We start from the raw sequence: 18,149 nt of genomic DNA on the forward strand, positions 1-18,149 counted from the left end.
GGTGCAGTATTATACGCTATTGCTGGTAGTTTTGGCGCAGTAGCGGTTACTAGTACTGGAACAATACTGCCATATGTCTGAGATGGTAACCCATTTCTGTACCAACCGATCAGTACTGGCGACTTCGTTAAGCCATTAATACGCCAATAATGTACCAGCTATGGCAGCCAAGAATTGATCACCAATACTATTTTTAAATAAATCAAAAAGACTGTTTTCANTTAAGAATTGAACTACAATATAAAATTATTCATTATGTTAGAGCATTAAATAAAATATTTACACTTTCTTTTCTAATGAGCAATATTTGTTTGTTTAAACATAATCTGTATTCAAGATCAAGTTTTTTTTTTGTTCCAACTTCAACTTTAGTTGCTGACTATAAAACTATAACTAAATTAAAGTTTGTAAAAATTATATTTTTTAAATTTACAATACGATTTAATAATAGTTATTAAATCGTAAAAAGTAAGATCATAGTGATCTTACTTTTTTAGAATATTGTTTAGAATAATGTCAATCTTAATCTGGACTTCCAATAAACGAAGAAAACAGCTACTACTAACGTGATGTATTATTAGATTGCTTCATGCGGTGGCTTATGTAATGTCTTGATAATCCCAATCAGAAATTAACAACAGGTGCAGTATTATACGCTATTGCTGGTAGTTTTGGCGCAGTAGCGGTTACTAGTACTGGAACAATACTGCCATATGTCTGATGGTAACCCATTTCTGTACCAACCGATTAGTACTGGCGGTTTTGTTAAGCTAGTATTACGCAAATATTGTACCAGCAATGGTAGCCAAGAATTGATCACCAATACTATTTTTAAATAAATCAAAACGACTATTTTCGAATTAATTACTAAAACTATACTTATCTACTTCTTTTACCTCGAGAGAGTAATCCATCAAACATGTCCCTGGTTTTAACAAAAGTCAACATTTGTTAGTATGATCCGTAATAATAATGAAAAATGAAATTAACCAATTACTAGAAATTTACCAACTATATGGGAGATCAGAACTCAAATGTGTTCTTCGTAGCTCTCTATATTTCAAAAGANCCCCATACACCGTTTTTGCTTATTTATTTTTTTTGTATTACTACAGATGATTATAATATTTATAAAAATATTGTCAAAAAATTCCACTTAATCATCGTAATGGTTCATACAAAAACATATTAATAAGAAATCTAATGAAATTGATTTTTTTTTTACTAATTATACTAATTAAAAATGAAATCACTTTTTTCCTAAAGAAACTTTTGTAAAATAATTTATACAAGATAATGTTCTTAACTCTACACTAAATTTCTTTTAAAATAACAATTATGTTTAAAAATTATTATTTGTATATTTTAGTTTCATATATTTCACGATTATAATTTTTTCATATAAAAACATACATATTTCTCTGACTTATAAAATGCAATATATTATACATATTTGTAATTTTCTTATATTAAATTTTCAAAATATTTTTTAATCGCAAATTAAACTTTCTAACACCTTAAATTTATTTTGAATATAAACATTTAATCAAACTATTCCATCAGAAAATTATCTTAGTTATAGCATATGGAATATTCTTTCCCAAATATTTGTGCGTTATATTGTAGTATTTTTATATTTTAAAAGTTTTGTCAAATATTTCTAAAAATTCAATGATCATTTTTTTTAACCATTATGCAAAATTTATTTGATAAAACGTTATCATAAAAAAAAAAAAAAACCCAGCTCAGGGGGGTCGCGGCATAGTGGTGACGTGGCATAGTTGGATCAAGTATAATGATATCTGACAGTGATAAAATCACTATAAAAAAAAAACGCTTCGATGCAAATCTTTAGATACTGTTTAAATTTAAAAAATTGGTGGATTATTCCAAAAGCTACATAAGCTGCTAGTTCCTTAATAATATCCTGATTAAGATAAAGTATGTCGAATGAAAAAGGGATTATTAAAAAATATTATTTCTCATTAAAAAATTATGTTGATCCACACACTTTTCAATAAGTTATATCATTATAAAGTTAAAAATCTAAAAAATAAAATCGAAAATGATCACACAAAAATATTATTTGGTAGCCATTTTCACCATGAAGATAAAATAAAGTCCGAAATTTTTTTTTTTCATAATAAAGTATATTACATTAGCTTTAATTTAAGATATATATAAAAGTGTCAGACTTCCCAAAACACTTTCCACAAGTCAAGATGAAAAAATTAATTTTTTGTGAAAATGTTGTCATTTTATATCCCCCTCTGTGGGCAGGTAAAAGGTCAGATATAAAAAAAAAATTATATTGATTAAGTTATTTTTAAAAAAGTTATAGCAATTTTAAGAAAAAAAAATCCAGCACAGTGGGGTGGCGGCACAGTGGAGTCGTGGCATAGTTGGGTCCAGTATAGATGAAATCTGACAGTGATTAAAATCACTATCATAAAAAACGCTTCGATGCAAATCTGTAGATAGTGTTTAATTTAAAAAAAAAATTTGTTAAAATAGCATATTATATATATAAATAGAATATGGTAGCCATTTGCGCATAGATGATAGGTCGTCGGGACAAATTTTTTTTTTCATTTTATAGTACATAAAAAAAGCTTTAATTTCATATATGTCTGAAGGACGCAGTATTTCCGGAACATTTTCAAAAATTAAGTTGAAAAAATTAATTTTTGTAAAAAAGTTGCTATTTCAACTCCCCCCCCAATTAGCAGGTTAAGTGATAAATTTTCAAAAAAATGATATCAAATGAAAGCTAAATATCTAAGGTTTTAGTATAAAAAAAAATTATGTTGATTTGTTGATTTTTGAAAAAGTTATGGAAGTTTTAAGAAAAAAAAGTGAAAAAAATGACAAAATTTGTCGATTTTTAAATTTGTAATTTTTTTGGATATTTCCCCCATTTGCGGGGAACGAGGGAAAATTTTTAAATTTTTAATGGTAATGTCTTCAACTAGATACAATTTGTGATCTTTTGACGTATTGTTAAAAGAAATCGGTCCAGTGAGAGCTGAGAAAAAGTAGTGACAGACACAAAAAAAAAAAATAAACACATCATGGTAAAATTAATACCTTCTCCGCTTCGCATCGAAGCTAAAAATTGAAAAAATTTCGAATATTAGCGATTCTTAAATTTGTAATTTTATTTGAGGTTTCCTCCATTTACGGGGAACGAGGGATTTTTTTTAATTTTTGAGGGTAATGTCTTCGACTAGATACGATTTGTAATATTTTGACGTTAAACAATTTGATTAATAACATATTTAAAATTTGTGATAGTAAAATGCAATTAAGCCCTAACTTTTTTTAATTTTTATAGTAATTGAATAATTTAATTAAAAAATAATATAATGTTATATAATGTTATAAGTGCCTATAAAATCTTATGAAGTGAAATTTCATTTCCGATTGTTTTTGTTACATTATCGTACACTATAACAATTATGTTTTATTTAGTATTCTTTTAGGTTCGATGCAAATCTAAGAAGGCATTAGTTTTACTGATGTGTTTTTTTTTGTCTGTTGCCACTTTTTTTTATCTCTCATCAGATCTTTTTTCATTGATATGTCAAAAGATCATAAATCGTATCTAGTTGAAGATATTGTCATTAAAAATTGAAAACATTTACAGTAAATGGAAAATATCTCCAAAAAAATACTATTTTAAAATAAAGAAGATTAAATGCAGAAGATTTTTAAGAAAATATGTGAAAAAGTTGTTTTTTTACATATTTAGTTGTTAAAAAATAGACTATATTTATTTTAGCTTCGATGCGAAGCTAAGAAGGTATTAATTTTACTATGATGAGTTTCTTTTTTTTTTTTATGTCTGTTGCCATTTTTTCTCAGCTCTCACTGGACCGATTTCTTTCAAAAATACGTCAAAAGATCATAAATCGTATCTAGTTGGAGACATTACCCTTAAAAATTGAAAAAATTTCCTTTGTTCCCCGTATATGGGGGAAACCTCCAAAAAAATTACAAATTCAAAAATCAGTAAATTTTGTCATTTTTTTCACTTTTTTTTCTTAAAACTTTCATAGCTTTATCAAAAATCAACAAATCAATATTAAGGAAATACTGCGTCCTTTAAACATATATCAAATTAAAGTTTTTTTTATGTACTATAAAATGAAAAAAAAAATTTGCCCCGACACTTTATCTTCTACATTTAAACGGCTGCCGTAGTTAAAAAAACACTATTTTTTGTTAAAATTTTCGATTTTGGATTTTAAATTTTCAACTTAAAAACGCTATAACTTTTTTTTTTTTAATTAAACACTATCTACAGATTTGCATCGAAGCGTTTTTTATGATAGTGATTTTAATCACTGTCAGATATCATCTATACTGGTCAGCTAAGAAAAAATGGCAACAGACATAAAAAAAAAAAAAAACATCATAGTAAAATTAATACCTTCTCAGATTCTTTTTTTTTATGAACTGATAAGAAGTGATATTTTATTTTTGTCGAACTAAAAAGTTAATACAAAAATTGTTTTTATTGTTATTTTACATATAAATAGTAATCAAAAAGTAATTATGACACAACATAATTATGTATTTACGGTCTATGTCACACTACTAACTAATCAAACAACGATTAATATCGTGTTTGGTAAGATATGACTTATTTAAAAACAGCGCCGATATAGTTATCGGCTCTATATCAAAAATCGTAAGCCATTTGCCATAATTAACAAAAATATCAACTTTTGAATTCCTGGTACCTATCAAAATTGTCATCTAACTTCATATACCAATATTGAAAAATCCGACCTAAAAGTTAGATTTATCTTATAAATTCCTGGTACCATTTTTCTAATTTTTTTCGGCAACGGAAGACCGCTTGCTATTGCACAACACATAATTAAGATTAAGTTACCTACACACTAAATGAGAAAAGGACAGAGGAAAACACTATTTTTTCATGATTACTACAATTTGGAGGTGTGTAACTTTTTCCATGAAAATGACATACTTTGAATGAGAGTGATAAGTAATAATTGCCTTATCAAATTTCTTATCATGGTATTAATGCCAAGGTTGTAAATTATAGAAATCACGAAAAAATAGTGTTTTCATCTTTCCTTTTCTCATTACGTATTTCAATGTTTAATACCGTAAAATAATTCATGAAAATTCAAATTTTCACAAACTTTAAAATGCTACAGAATATTTACTACTAAATATTAATAAGATATTTTTTAATTAAAATTTTTCTTAAATTCTATTCTACAAAATAGCTATCTTAGATTTTTTTTTTACATTTTATGTAAAATTTAAAAATAATTAATATTTTTAATAAAATGTAAAATATTTAATTATTGAGATATAGCTATAGACCTAACGTATAACTATTATTTAAAAAAAAATCAGCTAAAAATATTAACTGGATCAAAAGTTATTTAAGTTGTCAGTGAGTGGTGGGTCACTCTGTATATAGTGATATTATTATATCATATCACTGTATTTTCAAATAAATATCAAAAACCGGACAAATTATTTGGGAATTTTTATTGATAATTCGTAAAACATCTGTCTCGCTACCGACATGCTTTTTTGAAAAACCAATATTTTTTAATGCTGTGCAATCACATTTTGACGGAAAAGAAACTCGACTATCAATATAATAGTGTTTTATAATAAGTCTAAAATACATTTTTTTTTCAGGAATTCATATACCCAATGAAGAGAGCATACCTGGTGATTAATTTTGTTAATATTCATTTATTAGTTTTAATCAGCTCCGAGTATAACATACAATCTTTATTTAATTAATAAATCGTTTTACGATAACATAGATGACATAGATTATAATAGAGCAACGTATGAAAGAAGAGAACTTTTGAAACCTGTTATGAAAAAAGAATTGCAACACCATTATAATAATAGTGAGTTATTGCTTAATTTTGTTTGAAATTAATGTCTGTCAAATTCTAACAACAAATATTCTTTTCAATTGATAGTATTTAATTTAATTTTCGTCTTTCAAAATTCACTTAAAGGTTTTCGTACATATTAAATTGGAGAAGCATAATTAAAAACCTAAATAGTGTTTTTGACTGAGGCGACCATATTTATTATTATTTGAGTGTTAAATCATATGCATTTATAAATTTGGTAGTGGAAGTTACTCTATAGGGTCCCTCAAGTTTATGCGTCTTTGTCGTAAGATTATAATAGTAGCGTAGAAATATTTTTCGTTTTAAGAGAGATTATCTCCCAAAAACTATAACATTGACAAAAAAATACGTGTCGGTCGATTAATAAAAATTTGTACGGGTGATGATGATGATGTGTTCGGAATAAGTGAACAAAAATTATAAATGCAAATAATTCTGTGCTCTAATTATCACGAAACATTGATAAAAAAAATAGCTAAGTACAGTCGCAATCTTGTTGTATAGTATAAAAATACTTTTGGATAAATTACAATACACTTTATCAGATTCCAAAGGCTATTCTAAATTGAACAAATCCGAAATAAAACCGAATAGTTTTGAAGCACACATCAATTGCTTACCGCAGAAAAAAGTTTATATTTTGTTTTATATCGGAACAAAATAATTTGTTATAATTGTTAATTTTTTCTATTGATTTAGTCGAATGTTGCCTATAGGGTCGTATATAAAAAGTTGTATTGGAAGGTTCAAACTTAGTTATTTTTTGTAGAAATACTAGATGAGTGTTGAAAGTACATTATTGTGTACTTCACTATACTTTTATTTTCTTGATCATTTTTCATATTAATATTTTTCCTGTTGGAATTAATATTAAGGACAATAAAAAGAAAATAGTTTGCTTATTTTGCATCTAAAATAAAAATAAATTATTTGTATTATACGAATTCTTAAATAGTTATACCCTATGAATTGGCAGATGGACACATTTTTAATTGTGTTCTTTTTTGTTTAATTGTGAACTTTTTATTAATTTCTGATCGTTAATTTTTTGGTTTTAATATAATGTTGAACAAATTTTTGAGTCTCCTTTATCTTATACATATTGCATCAATCTTATACATAATAGTTAGGCTTTATTTTTGAAGCTGGGTCTAATTTTCCCTCGTTTTCTTTTTGAAAGTTACAATTGTTACAATGGTTAGGGTACAACACATTAAAACCTATGCCAATTTAAAAAAAAAATGTTATTTATGTCTTAAAAACATTTATTCAAAGATAATATAACATGAACAATTTTTTGTAAAAAGTACAATAGCTAGTGTGACAAGCAGCCCCTTAATATTAAATGGGAATGGCCTGTCACTGTGCGGTAGCGTTGTTTATTTTGTAGCAAACAAAACGAAAAATAAAGGAAAATAAAAAGGGGATAAGTAAATAGGTACACCTGTTTATGTATATATAAAATAAGAAATATATTTACTGTTTTGCAAATGAAATTCTTAAAAGTAAAGGGAAAGGGAGGAAAACTTACATACGAAAAGAATACAGTCAACTCGCGATATAACGAATTTCAAGGGACCGAGGAAAAAGTTCGGTATATCAAAAGTTCATAATAACAAGATTTTCAAAAATTTATTTTAAATAAATTATGATACATATATACATACATATATATTTTTTTTTAAAAATCGGTTATTTTTTTTTGTATATAGCCACTTGCGCTTATTTGATCAATTTTATTATCTAANTTTTTTGTATATAGCCACTTGCGCTTATTTGATCAATTGTATTATCTAATTTTAAAATGTGAATAAATATACTATCGTCTATGTTGTGATTTTGTAAATATTTTAAAACGGCACGGAGACCTGCTTTGGCTTCCTTCGAGGTGACAGGGGGCTCTTCGGACAATTCTTCTTCATCATTGCTTGTTCCAAGCTTTATAGTTAATCATTATAGCAGTCAAAATAGTTATTTTCGGAAAATCGTTATTTTCCAAGCAGTCCAAAAATTTAGAAACAATTTCCTCTCTATATAAAACTTTAAAGTTTTTAATTATCCTTTGATCAAGAGGTTGGAGTTTTGAAGTCGTGTTTGCCGGAAAGAATTCAATTCGCACGTTTGAGAGAGTAGAGAGATTGCTATGGGCAGTGCAATTATCAACGAATATGATAATTTTTCTGCGTTGTTTTTGCATGTCATTGTTGAGGGTTTCAAGCCAATCGTTCCAAAGATAGGTAGTCATCCACAATTTTCTGTTGTTTCTATACATCACCGGCAAAGATTTAACGTTTTTAAAGCATCTAGGTTTAGCGGATTTACCTATAAATAAGGGCTTCAACTTCTCCGAATCATCCATATTTACCGCAAAAAGTAATGTAACTCGCTCCTTACTCAGTTTCCCTCCATGGCACTTTTCATTTTTATACGTTAGTGTTCGGTCTGGTAAACATTTAAAAAATAGTCCTGTCTCGTCAGCATTGAACACATTTTTCGGATCGTATTAACATAACAAGTATTGAAGTTTCACCTTCCAATTTTCACAGATACCATTATCGACGCTTGCACTTTCTCCACAAATTTTTCTGAACACCAAGTTATGACGCTTTTTAAAATTAGATAACCAGCCATCACTAGCAGTAAAATCTGAGATATCTAATATTTCAGCAAAACTTTTGGCTTTTTCCTTGATTAATATACCACTCACTGGAATGTTTTGCTGCCTAACTTGATTGAACAAAGTGAACAAACACTGTTCTAAACGGGGAAACTTGCTTGGTCGGTTCTTTCTTCGGCTAACTTCTGCGTCAGTTTTATTAAAAATCGCTTCTTTCTGTTTCAAAATTGTAGAAAGTGATGAAGAAGGGATTTGAAAACTATCCGCTACATCTTTTTTCTTCTTGCTACTTTCGACTGATTCAATTATTCTTTTCTTGTCAGAAATTAACAAACACTTACGTTTATAAACTCATGCTTATAAACGCGACGAGCGGAATTTCATGTGATCGCTTTTGACGCAACAATCAAACTAAATTAAAACGATAACGTAAAGGTTACAATAACGTTGTAGAGTCATTTATCTTATCGCGTGATAAACGCCGAAACAAACACTGTAATAGCAAGCTATTTCGACGACATTATTATATGATAATTCGTTACATAGCGAGAGCGTTGGTCAAAAAAACTTCGTTATATCGAGGGGACTAAAATACATGTAATTTTTCGTTATATCACGAGATTTTCAAGGGACCGACAGTTTTATTTGTTATATCAAGATTTTCGTTATAACGAGCTTCGTTTTATCGCGAGTTGACTGTAATACAATTACAAAATGATAATAATTTAATGACTTATATGATGTCGGCTTAAAAAAAATTGGACAGTGGCAAAGTTATTAACCGGAAACTAATACTGAACAAAATCAGTAAAGACTACAAAGTGAGCAATTACTAATTGTACGGCTGTCGATTGCTATAAGCGCGAGACAAGTGTACTGTTTACGTACAAAAAAGGTTGTGTCACTCGCTGAGGAAGTAACGACGGCTGGACGTAAGCATGAACACGTTCGAACCGGTCATACACGAGCGCCACACTCTACCCAACACCTTGCAAGTTTGTAGTGACCCATTGGAATAACAGAGCTAGGCCATTCTTTTATTATTTGTTCAAAGTTGACGTCTTTTGTATTTTATCTAGCCTATATTTAAACATGGCCATCCAATTTTCCTGAAGATCGGGAACACTATGTTTACTGTAAATCCTTAGGTTCTAACGAAATTTATTATTTTCTATCTAAATTTTCGAATATTTTGTTTGCAATATTTATCACCATTATATCTATAAAAAATTGAATTTTTTTTAATTTTATCTTTTAGCTTCGATGCAAAGCTGAGAAGGTATTAATTTTACTATAATGTGTTTTTTTTTTTTTTATGTCTGTTGCCACTTTTTCTCAACTCTCACTGGACCGATTTTTTTCAAAAATACGTCAAAAGATCACAAATTGTATCTAGTTGGAGACATTACCCTTAAAAATTGAAAAAAAATTCCCTCGTTCCCCGAAAATGGGGGAAATATCCAAAAAAATTACAAATTAAAAATCGGTAAATATTGTCATTTTTTTTACTTTTTTTTTCTTAAAATTTCCATAACTTTTTGAAAAATGAACAAATACACATAATTTTTTTTATACTAAAACCTTAGATATTTACCTTTAATTTGATATCATTTTTTTGAAAATCTATCACTTAACCCTGCTCATTGGGGGGGATTTAAAATAGCAACTTTTTTACAAAAATTAACTTTTTTAACTTAATTTTTGAAAATGTTCTGGAAATACTGCGTCCTTCAAACATATATCAAATTAAAGCATATTTTATGTACTATAAAATAAAAACAAAAACATTTGTCCCGACGACCTATCTTTTATGCGCAAATGACTACCGTATTCATAAATATGTTATTTTAACAATTTTTTTTTTTTAAATTAAACACTATCTACAGATTTGCATCGAAGCGTTTTTTATGATAGTGATTTTAATCACTGTCAGATATCATCTATACTGGACCCAACTATGCCATGACCCCACTGTGCTGTGTTTTTTTTTAATTAGTTTACTCTCTTGTAAAGTCCACACAGTGTTCAAAAATGTACTTACAATATAATTTCTCTTTTGGGCGCGGTGAACCATCTCTCGCAAAATAACATTACTAACGAAAATTCCATATCAAAATCGTTAACTGATTTAATTAGATTCACTCGTTTTGTCTGAATTATCTGTTAGTAACCAGTCGAAATCGACATATCCAAAAAATTAACTTCATTCTGTAACTGTAACTATTCTATTTTATTAAAAAAAAAAAATATTAATGATAATGATAATAAAAAATTCACACATCGTAGTAAAATTAATACCTTCTCACATTTACGTCCAAGCTACAAAACATAATACATGTATTTTATTTAAGGTTCGGTGAAAATATGTGATAATAATGATATTAAGAAATGCAGGCTTATCAGTATGATCAGAAGAACGTACAATACAATTTCAGATAAAGAATTACCCAGATGCAGAAATGGAGAGTGTCATATATTTTTGCCAATTCAGACGGAAGGCTATGTCGGGATTGATCCTTTTAAGAAATTTCCAGATATATACAGAGATAGGTTCGACGCTTCTATTAATCGTTTTGTTACTCAAGTGTGAACCGGCATAGCAATATGAAGTTAAAAATATGAAATCAAGAACGTTTCACAAAAGTCCTACTTTTTTCTTTAACTACGTTGTCCATTTTTATAGCAAAGATAAGTCGTGGAAACAACATTTTTCTTTTTTTTAATTATAGTATATTACATAGCTATAATTTAAGATAAAAAAAATAAATAAAATAATTACAATATTTAAAAAAATTGCCAAAAAGTTATGGCAATTTAAGGTAATAAAAATTTATAAAAATTATTCGATTTTCAAAATTGTAATTTTTTCCGGGATTCCCCCCATTTGCGGAGGACTAGATAATTTTTTTCAATTTTCGAGGGCAATGTCTTCGACTAGCGATACGATTTCTGATCTCTTGACGTATCGTCGAAAGAAATTGTTTCGGTAAGAGCTGAGAAAAAATTCGTAATAAACACATTGTAGTAAAATCAATACCTCAACAGCTTCGCATCGAAGCTAAAAAGTAAAATTATAAGCTAAAATAATAGTTTGAAAACAATTAATTTTAAAAATTATATAATATATAATTAAAAGAAATACTAATATGGGTATAATTAAGGAAATAGAAGTTGATGTTGCTTTTGTCCATCAATTTTTTTAAATTAAACACTATCTACAAATTTGCATCGAAGCGTTCTTATGATAGTGATTTTAATCACTGTCAGATTAAATCTATACTGGTCCTAACTATGCAACATCCCCACTATGCCGCGACCCCACTGTGCTGGGTTTTTTTTTATTATTTATTTATTTATTTTTGTGTCTATGAACGCTCAATCTCAGCTTTTGCTGGACCGATTTTGATGAACAATACATCAAAAGATCCCAAATTGTATCTAGTCGAAGACATTACTCTCGAAAGTTCAAAGAAAATTCCTTCGTTTCCCGTAAAAGGGAAATCCCACAAAAAATTACAAATTTAAAAATCGATAATTTTCGAATTTTTTTCAATTTTTTTTACTTAGAATTGCCATAAATTTTTTAAAAACGACCAAATCTATATAATTTTTTTTTATAGATATCTAAAGTTTTTATCTATCATTTTATATGTTTTTGTGGACATATGACTCTTTACCAGCCCACAGGAATGGTTTCAAAATGGTAACTTTTTCACAAAAAATTAACTTTTTCAACTTAATTTTTGAAAATGTTCTGAAAAGACTGAAACTGTTATATATACCTTATATTAAAGCTTAAGTAATATACATTATTTTGAAAAAAATAAATTTGACCTCTTGACTTGTTTAATGGTGAAAATGACTAACGTATGAAAAAATATGCTATTTTTGTGAAAAAATGTTTGATATTATATTTTACATTTTTTAACATTATGTTACTATAACTTTTTAAAAAATGCATGAATCATTTCTGTTATTGAATGATAAATACTTTATATATACTTCTTTCATTCGACATTCTTTTTTTTTTTTAAATCGGACCATTTCCCATTATACAGGGGGGTTCTTGTGTTTAACGCGCTTGGGTATAAGGTTCCAACCCGCGAAGGGCAAGGAAATCTTTGAATTTTTTCTTTATTCTTTTTATGTTAGAATAATTTTTCAACTGCTTTGATTTGTAATAAACCAAAAAGAAAAAGAATAAAAATTAAAAGCGGAAATTAAAATTTAATGGTGAAAAGTAAATTTGTAGAATGAGAATAAGATGGTTGTGAAGGAGCGTGAAGAAAAAGGCGGTAGGTATGGAGAACGAATGGTATGATATAAGTTTGAGTGAAATAAATAATGGAGGATAAAAATGGTGGTGATGTGGATTTTAATATTGGAGGTGTGAATGCTTATATTGTACCAAAAGAAAATCTAAGGGTTGATTCTTAGTCAGACTAAAGATATAATATAGCGTATGTATGACCGAATAATAATAAAAATTTTTAAATAAGATAATAAATGGCGGAGTAACACATGTTTAAATGTGGCAAGATATGTAAGGGTGCAAAGAATATAATGATATGAATAAAGAAGAATTTAGAGGGGTGAATAAACGTAGCTTAAATACATGAGGGTAATGATCAAATAAATAAAAATGTACACAAACGTTGTGACAAAAATAATGAACCGATCTCGGGGCTGAACAATATTGAATAAATGAAGTCAATTATCCTACAAAACTTTATTACCTATCTTAATGGTTTATTACGCAATAGAGTATTTATAATTTGAAAGCGGAAATTTAAATTTGTACTTACCTTGTATCCCACGCAATGTAATGCTTATTTTAGACAATCTAATGTTGATTATGAGTTCACACTGTATTTCACACGTTGTACACTTTGAGCTCGACAGTAAATATGACCGTTTGAGAATAAAGCGTTTAATTATAAATAATGCGAAACCGTTACATAAAATCTATGACTGCATTATTATATGCAGGAGATTCTATACTCTCTATATTATTTTTATAATTATAATCAAATAACGTATCCTTAGTTGACTTTGTAGAATGAATATATTGTTTGAGAGATCGATACCAATAATTCTTNTTATATTTTATTGAGAGATCGACACCAATATTTCTTAAATTTTCCTCTGGCCTGGCCAAAACAAGATTCAGAAATATTTATATCTATGTAAAAGATTTGTCAAGGCGGAATTGTGGTGGCCCAATGTGTCCCGGTGCTAAAATAAAGCACCTTGAAAGGATGCGGCACAATAATCACCAAGACAAAAATTAAACACTAAAACATATATTCGTAAGTTTCTCTGTGCTGTCTGCCGGCGCGATGTTCGTTAAAACAAAGACATTAAACCTTAAAAGACTAGCTACCCAATACACATAGGCTTACAAATATATTCTAACTTAATACACCTAACTTTAAAAATCTTTAATTGCAACCTTTACTCTGTCTGCCGGCGCGATGTTCGTTACAAAAAAGACATTAAACCTTAAAACTAGCTACCCAATAAGTATAGAGTTGCAATACACTTTAGTCATATAATAAATATTTACCATTAATTGAGAAAATTAGAGTTGATTCGGTTTTATTATATATATATATATATATATATATATATATAAAAAATGTTTTGTTTTAAAATATTAATTGACATTTATTTCCATGATAAAATAAAACATTATTATCTAATGAACAAATTAAATTAAATTAAAAGATTCACCAAAACAAAATTCACTTGAAAATCCCTAAGTGTCATTTAGTTTTAAAGAAAAAATATTCTAAATCCAAATAAATTAAAAAAAAAAAACTAAGTCCCAGAAAGTAAGAATCTTGAATAGTGTCGCAGATTTTGTGTATTTTAAAATCGCTGAAAGAACTGGTTTTAATAGTTTTGCCGCCTGGGCTGTTCTAAAAAATCCCAAATATAAATGGGGAACAGAACTTGGCCGTACGGTTTAAAATAGGGGCAATTTTTAATCAACAAAAATTTCTTAATCAATTTAAAATTTGTTAAATGAAAAATATTTTTTGTTTATCCAAAATAGGATTGTTTAACTCAATAAATATAACTAAATAATTCAAATAACAACAACCAATTTTTTATTATTGCTGAATTAAATAATTAATAAATATGATAATCCATACTACTTACATTTATTTATGCTCCATATGAATAAAATGAATTTATAGTAGTAATACAATACCCGCAGTTTTATTGTAATAATATACCAGCCAATGTAAAAGAAAATAAAATGAAAATGAAAACAACTGTATACCTTTAGAAAATAATATGGAATATGTATTTTGACATAAAACTTGAATAACGTTTTTCTCTTTCAATAATACAAAAACCCAGCACAGGGGGGTCGCGGCACAGTGGTGACGTGGCATACATAGATCAAGTATAATGATATTGATCAATACACTTTTCAATAAGTTATAGCATTATAAAGTTAAAAATGTAAAAAATAAAATTGAGAATTTTCACACAATAATAGTATTTGGTAGCCATTTTCACCGTGAAGACAAAATAAAGTCCGACATTTTTTTTTTTACATAATAAAGTAGATTACATTAGCTTTAATTTAATATATATATAAAAGTGTCAGACTTTCCGGAACACTTTCAAAATTTAAGTAGAAAAAGTAAATTTTTTGTGAAAAAGTTGAANGTAGATTACATTAGCTTTAATTTAATATATATATAAAAGTGTCAGACTTTCCGGAACACTTTCAAAATTTAAGTAGAAAAAGTCAATTTTTTGTGAAAAAGTTGTCATTTTGAATCCCCCCCTGTAGGCAGGTAAAAAGTCAGATTTATAAAAAAAATATACCAAATGATAGGTAAAGACATCATGCATCTACAAAAAAAAGAATTATATTAATCCATACATCTTCNGCATCTACAAAAAAAAGAATTATATTGATCCATACATCTTTCAAAAAGTTATAGCATTATAAAGTTAAAAATATAAAAAAGAATTTTTTTACAAAAATCGTATTTTTTTTATTAAGTTTAATGTCTGTTTTCACCATGAAGATAAATTAAGTCCGAAATTTTTTTTTACCATTATAAAGTATATTTTATTAGCTTTATTTTAAGATATATATAAAAGTGTCAGACTTTCCGGAACACTTTCTATAGTTAAGTTGAAAAAGTTCTACTTTCTATATGCATTTTTATGTTTTGAATCCCTCCTGTATTAAGGGAAATGGTCCGATTTAAAAAAAAAGTATGTCGAATGAAATATCTATATAAATACTACTTTTCATAAAAAAATTGTAATGATCCATACATTTTTCAAAAAGTTATAGCATAATAAAGTTAAAAATGTAAAATACAAAATCGAAATTTTCACACAAAAATAGCATTCGGTAGCTATTTTCACCCTGAAGATAAAATAAAGTCCGAATTTTTTTTATTTTCATGATACAATATATTACATTAGCTTTAATTTAAGATATATATAAAAGTGTCAGACCTTCCGGAACACTTTCAAAAATTAAGTTGAAAAAATTAATTTTTTGTAAAAAAGTTGTCATTTTAAATCCCCCCCCTGTGGGCAGGTAAAGGGTCAGATATAAAAAAAATATATAGTAAATGATAGGTAATGACATCATGCATCTATAAAAAAAATAATTATATTGATATGTTTATTTTTAAAAAAGTTACGGCAGTTTTTAGTAAAAAAATTTGAAAAAATTCCGAAAATTAGCCATTTTTAAATTTGTATTTTTTTCGGATGTTTCCCCCATTTACGGGGAACGAGGGAATTTTTTTCAATTTTTGAGGGTAATGTCTTCGACTAGATACAATTTGTGATCTTTTGACGTATCATTGAAAGAAATTGGTTCGGTGAGAGCTGAGAAAAAGTGGTAACAGACACAAAAAAAAAAACACATCTTAGTAAAACCAATACCTTCTCAGCTTCGCATCGAAGCTAAAAAAAATAACACTTAAACTAATAAGCCAATTTAACCTAACACTATAATATTACGGGTTCTGGAGATTGCCACGAACTGATGATGCCCCGACATTCATTTACTCCGACACTGTAAAAAAATCCTCCGAATACATTTACTCCGACAACAATTACTACGAATACCTGGTTATAAAAATTTTGATGTTACTACGACGACGAATACTCCGAATAGGACTATTAATTGATTGCTCAGAATATCGATTACTCGATATTAATATTAATTAATATAGNATCACTAATTAATAAATATTAATTAATATAATAAAATAGCGTTATAATTGATTACTGTCTATTAACGAATAATTATTACAATAAAGATCCCCGAAATGTATCCGACTTTTGATAAAATAGGTACATAAAGATAACATAACTGGTGTGAGCCCTTAAATTTTTTTTTTGGACGGGAAAGAAGAGCGATTCCAATTTTCAGACGTAAAATATTTTTTACCTCTCCTTATTAGTGCTTATTATAACATTGTAAGCACATTAATATTATAACATTCAATTAGTTTAGTTTAAAAAAAACGGTAGCACAGTGGGGTCGCGGCATAGTGGAGACAATGCATAGTTGGGTTCAGTATAGATTTAATCTGACAGTGATTAAAATCACTATCATAAGAAACGCTTCGATGCAAATCTGTAGATAGTGTTTAATTTTAAAAAATTGATGGATAATTGCAAAAGCAACATCAACTTCTATTAAAATAAAATACAAAACCCATAATTATCATACAAAAATAGTATATTTTTCAATATGGTAGCCATTTGCGTATAGAAGATAGATCGTCGGGACAAATTTTTTTTTTTCATTTTGTAGTACATAAAATAAGCTTTAATTTTATATATGTTTAAAGGACGCAGTATTTCCGGAACATTTTCAAAAATTAAGTTGAAAAAGTTATTTTTTGTAAAAAAGTTACTATTTTAAATCCTCCCAGTGAGCAGAATAAGTGTTAGATTTTCAAAAAAAATTATATCAAATGAAAGGGAAATATCTAAGGTTTCAATACAAAAAAATATTATTTTTATTTGTTCATTTTTGAAAAAGTTATGGCAGTTTTAAGTACAAAAAACATCCCGATAAAATGTAATTTTTATCGCAAACATTACATTTTTTTTTAAATTTTCGACAGCCATTTGCACATAGAAGATAAGATGTCGGGACAAATTTTTTTTTTTCATTTGATAGTATATAACATAACCTTTGATTTGATATATGTTTAAAGGACGCAGTATTTCCGGAACATTTTCAAAAGTTCAGTTGAAAAAGATCTATGTTTTTTACAATATTTTAAGTTTTGAACGCCCCCTAGTTTTAGTTTTAGTTTTAGTTATTATTGAGGTGGACATAATGCCCATGCACTCAGACCTGTTGGTCCATTGTGCGCACCTCATACCGAATTGTCTTGATTCGGTTTACCCACCTAAGTGTTATCACCAAAGTGTTAATACATTACCAACCATAAAGTCACCTCTAGTGTCTGTCTAGAGTCCTGTCTTTCTGGCGAAATTAAGTATCTCCCTGGGTTTTAGGGTTTTAATATCCTCTTTTTCAGGAAATGGTTTATTCAAGTAGTTTGATCTTAGTGTGGACAAGGCTTCACATTCGCACATGA

The 18,149-nt window shown here is 27.8% G+C and overlaps 1 protein-coding gene and 1 long non-coding RNA gene across 2 annotated transcripts in view; one reads left to right on the forward strand and one right to left on the reverse strand.

Moving 5' to 3' along the window:
- The window catches only part of LOC126897561 (MFS-type transporter SLC18B1-like), a 60,003-nt gene that overhangs the window by 12,115 nt on the left and 29,739 nt on the right, over window positions 1–18,149 (reverse strand).
- LOC126897577 (uncharacterized) lies at window positions 5,615–11,116 on the forward strand. Its single transcript, XR_007702130.1, has 3 exons — window positions 5,615–5,721; window positions 5,820–5,909; window positions 10,890–11,116. It is a non-coding gene; the product is annotated as an uncharacterized LOC126897577 (long non-coding RNA).

This window comes from Daktulosphaira vitifoliae, unplaced genomic scaffold, assembly GCF_025091365.1.
Source record: "Daktulosphaira vitifoliae isolate Bord-2020 unplaced genomic scaffold, ASM2509136v1 Scaffold_2, whole genome shotgun sequence".
NCBI classification, from domain to species: Eukaryota; Metazoa; Arthropoda; class Insecta; order Hemiptera; family Phylloxeridae; genus Daktulosphaira; species Daktulosphaira vitifoliae.